General features: G+C 39.5%; 1 non-coding gene across 1 annotated transcript; it reads right to left on the reverse strand.

The window, feature by feature from the left end:
- Positions 1 to 643: 643 nt before the first annotated feature.
- Positions 644 to 750, reverse strand: LOC130953543 (small nucleolar RNA R71). The gene has a single exon (XR_009075712.1). It is a non-coding gene; the product is annotated as a small nucleolar RNA R71 (small nucleolar RNA).
- Between the last annotated feature and the right edge of the window lie 3,629 nt (positions 751 to 4,379).

Consider the following 4,379-nt stretch of genomic DNA (forward strand, 5'->3'; position numbering starts at 1 on the left):
TTTTACATAAGATACCTCATTGGAAATTCTCTACACTCTAACGTAGAGATTCCCACCTTTTCTTTGTTTCTGTTTGTTTATGAGCAGGAACAGGAACAAAGAACCCCTTCTTGATTTTGACCCTGAACCTAAGAGGACCTTGAGGCGGCGTTTGCAACAAGCTAGAGCTTACAAAGCCGGTAAGAATCTTAGGGACACTTTTGAGAAGGAAGCTAGAGAGCTCACCATGGATCCCAATGCTAATGTTGAGGATCCGAATGGTAACGAGCAGCTTAGAAAGATGCTTGGCTCATACACTGCTCCCACCCCTGATTTCTATGGGCACAGTATTGTGGTACCCCCTATAGGTGAAAACAACTTTGAGCTGAAGCTATAGGTTATCACTTTGGTGCAACAAAATTGTCAGTTTCATGGACTCCCACAGGAAGACCCAAATTTGTTCATCTCTAATTTTCTGCAGATCTGTGATACTGTAAAGACTAATAGAGTGAATCTGGATGTCTATAAGCTGATGCTCTTCCCATTTGCTGTGAGGGATAGAGCAAAGCAGTGGCTTGATACTTAGCCTAAGAAGAGCTTAGACACTTGAGACAAGGTAGTCAACAAGTTCTTGACCAAGTTCTTCCCTCTTTAGAAGCTGATTAAGCCGAGGACTGATGTTCAAACTTTCAGGCAGAGAGATGGTGAGTCCCTCTATGAAGCCTGGGAGAGGTTCAAGTCAATGATCAGGAAGTGCCCTCCTAATATTTTCTCAGACTGGATCAGGCTGCAAATCTTCTATTATGGACTCTCAGAGATGGCCAAAATATCTTTGGACAATTTTGCAGGTGGCTCTCTGCATATGAAGAAGATCCCTGAAGAGGCTAATGAGTTATTTGAGATGGTTGCCAACAACCAATACCTATACACTTATGAGAGGAATCTTGTGAGAAAGAAGTCATAGAGTTGGATACCTTGGATGGTATTCTTGCTCAAAACAAGGCCATATCTCAATAGATTAATATGATTACTCAACATTTAAGTCGGATGCAAGTCTCTACTATTAATACTCAAGATGCATCTTATGACATGAGTAGTGGCCTCAACCAATGAGAGACTTATGGTTAACTATGTTGAAAATTCCTCCAGAAATCCTAATTATGATCCTTATTCTAACACATTTAATTAGGGATAGAGGAATCACCCAAATTTTGGGTGGAGAGAGCAACCCCAAAAGCCTAAACCGAATTTCAACAACAACTCTCAAGGAGGTTTCAATCAGAATAAATTCAACAACTATCAGTTCTAACCCTCTCAGCAGCAACAAGCGACTTCTCAGCCTCAAAACACTCCTGACCTAGCTTTTATAGTGGCAGAACTCTCTAAGAACACTCAGAGTTTCATGCAGGAGACCAGAGCTTCAATTCAGAACTTGGAAGTACAAGTGGGTCGATTGAGCAAGAAAATATCTAAGAGGCCTCCTAACACTCTTTTTGGTGACACAATGGTAAATCCAAAAGAAGAATACAAGGTCATTACAGTGGCTGGTGAATCCGTGCCAGAGGAAGTGCAGATTGCTGAGAGATCAGAAGAAATAGAGGCTTTAGAGAAGGCTGAGGGGGCCAGACCACACGCCCTATCCAAGGCGTTTGAGCATAAGCCGAAGTCACCGTACCCTCAGAAGCTACAAAAAGAGACCAAGACGGGAAATTCTCGCAGTTCTTGAATGTCTTAAAAATGTTACAGATCAATATTCCTTTTGCTGAGGTGCTGGAACATATGCCTCAATATGTAGAGTTCATGAAGGGTTAACTCTCTGAAAAGAAGACCTTAACGGGAGATGAAACAGTGGTTCTGACTGAGGAGTGTAGTGCATGAATTCAAAGTAAATTGCCAAGGAAGATGTGACAAACCCCAATTTGACGGTTTATCTTGTATTGAATTTAGGAGATTTTATCACCTTTTACCCACATTTATTCAATGAAATAGCATGGTTTTGTATATTCTCCTTTAATTGTGCTTAAGAGTGAAAACATGCTTTTTAGGTCTTAAAATAGTTAAATTTAATTCACCTTAATTCCATTAGATGCCTTGATATATTTGTTAAGTGATTTAAGGTTTAGGAGGCAAAGATTGGATCAAGGGAATGAAGAAAGAAAGCATGAAAAGTTGGAGAACTCATGAAGAAATGAAAGAACCGGAAAGCTGTCAAGCCGACCTCTTCGCACTTAAATGACCATAACTTGAGCTACAGAGGTCCAAATGATGCGGTTCTAGTTGGGTTGGAAAGCTAACATCCGGGGCTTCGAAACGATATAAGATTTGCCATAGTTGCTACACATATGGTGGCGCGCACGCGCATAGTACGCGCACGCGCCGTTGCTGCCACCTGGTTCACTTAAAGAAAAACGTGGCCAACGAATTCTAAAGCCTTGTGGGCCCAATCCAACTCATTTCTGATGCTATTTAACCCAATGAGTGAAGAGGGAAACACATGTTAGTTACCATTAGTTTAGGATTAGTTTAGAAGTAGTTTCTAGAGAGAGAAGCTCTCACTTCTCTCTAGGATTAGGATTAGGATTAGTTCTTAGATCTAGGTTTTAATCTTTGCTTTCTTCTACTTCTATCCTCTTAATTCCTTGTTGTTACATTCATCTTCCTCTATTCTTTTGTTTTAATTTCCTTTATGTTGTTCTTATACTTTGTTGTAGATCCACTTTTGTTCCTTCCTTTCTCTTTCAATTCAATTCAAGGTAAATCATAATAATTGTGTTCCTTTTGATTTGTGTTGTTAATTCCTTTCAATAATTGTTGTTAGATTTTGCTCTTGTTATTGATTTACTATGTTTTACTTTTATGCCTTCCAAGTGTTTGATGAAATGCTTGGTTGGATTTTAGAGTAGGATTTTATACTCTTGGCTTGGAAAGGTAACTTAGGACCTCTTGAGTTACTAATGTCCAAGTGATTGATGATTGGGAGCCATTGACTCTAGTTCTCACTAATTGAATTAGTGGAGAGTTAGAACTTATGGACTAGGATTGATATAGCTCATTTGACTTTCCTTTACTACTAGTTAGAGGATGATTTAATGAGATTAATCCTTGCCAATTCTCATATTGTGGTTAGTGATTAGGATAGAGATCCTTGACCACCAACCCTTGCCAAGACCTTTTTAGCTATTAGTTTACTTTCTTGCCATTTATCTTTCATGTTTCTTATCAAAACCCCAAAAAAAATAACTCATAACCAATAGCAAGACACTTTATTGTAATTCCTAGGGAGAACGACCCGAGGTTTGAATACTTCGGTTTATAAAATTAGGGGTTTGTTACTTGTGACAAACAATCTTTTGTATGAAAGGATTTTTTATTGGTTTAGAAACTATACTTGCAACGAGACTTCAATAGTGAAATTCTATACCGTAAAAAATCCAATCATCAAGATGCCAGATCCAAGAAGCTTTCAAATTCCATGCACTATTGCGAACATCAATTTTGACAAGGCCCTGTGTGATCTTGGAGCAGGCATCAACCTTATGCCCTTGTTTGTGATGAAGAAGTTTCGAATTCAAGAGGCACATCCAACAAAGATAGCACTACAAGTGGCAGACAAATCTCTGAAACAGGCATATAGAATAGTAGAGAATGTCTTGGTAAAGGTTGGAGAACTTTTTTTCCCTGCAAATTTCGTGATCTTTGACATGGGAGAGGACGCAGATGAATATCTGATCCTTGGAAGACCATTTCTGGCCACTGGAAGAGCCTTGATTGATATTGAAAAAAGTAAATTGGTTCTGAGGATGCGTGATGACTACTTGGTATTCAAGGTTTTCAAACCTTTACATCACTTTGGTGAAGGAGGCACTTGTATGAAGGGTGAACTCACTAACCCCAGTCTTTCAGGACCCTTGACTGATGCAAGGCAGAGTTCACTGCTCAAGCCTCCTTTGGTGGAAACCAATAAAATTTTTCCTGACATCAAACCTAAATTTTGTGTTGGGTGTTCATCACCCACCAAAGAGGCAGGTGCCAAGAAGAAAGTACCAAGGGGATGGAGGAACAAGAAGATTCCCACTAAAGACTTCTCTCTAGGAATGAAGGTGGTATTTACTACAAGCCCAATCCTACCTCATACAGTGAACAGGATTATATCTCTTGAGCACATTGAGTTAATCCATGATAGCATAGGAAAGAAGTTCACAGTGAGAGGTGAAGAGATAAGGGCCTATGACCACCCCCTCCCTAAGGGAGCTGACCATCAAGCTAGTGACAGTAAAGAAGCGCTTGTTGGGAGGCAACCGAACCATGAGTATCCTTTAGTTTTTCTTTCAGTTTAATTCTCATTTATCCTTTTTCATTTTTTATTTGTAGTTTTCCTTGGTTTAATTATGTTTGTGGTC

This window comes from Arachis stenosperma, chromosome 9, assembly GCF_014773155.1.
Source record: "Arachis stenosperma cultivar V10309 chromosome 9, arast.V10309.gnm1.PFL2, whole genome shotgun sequence".
Classification (NCBI taxonomy): Eukaryota; Viridiplantae; Streptophyta; class Magnoliopsida; order Fabales; family Fabaceae; genus Arachis; species Arachis stenosperma.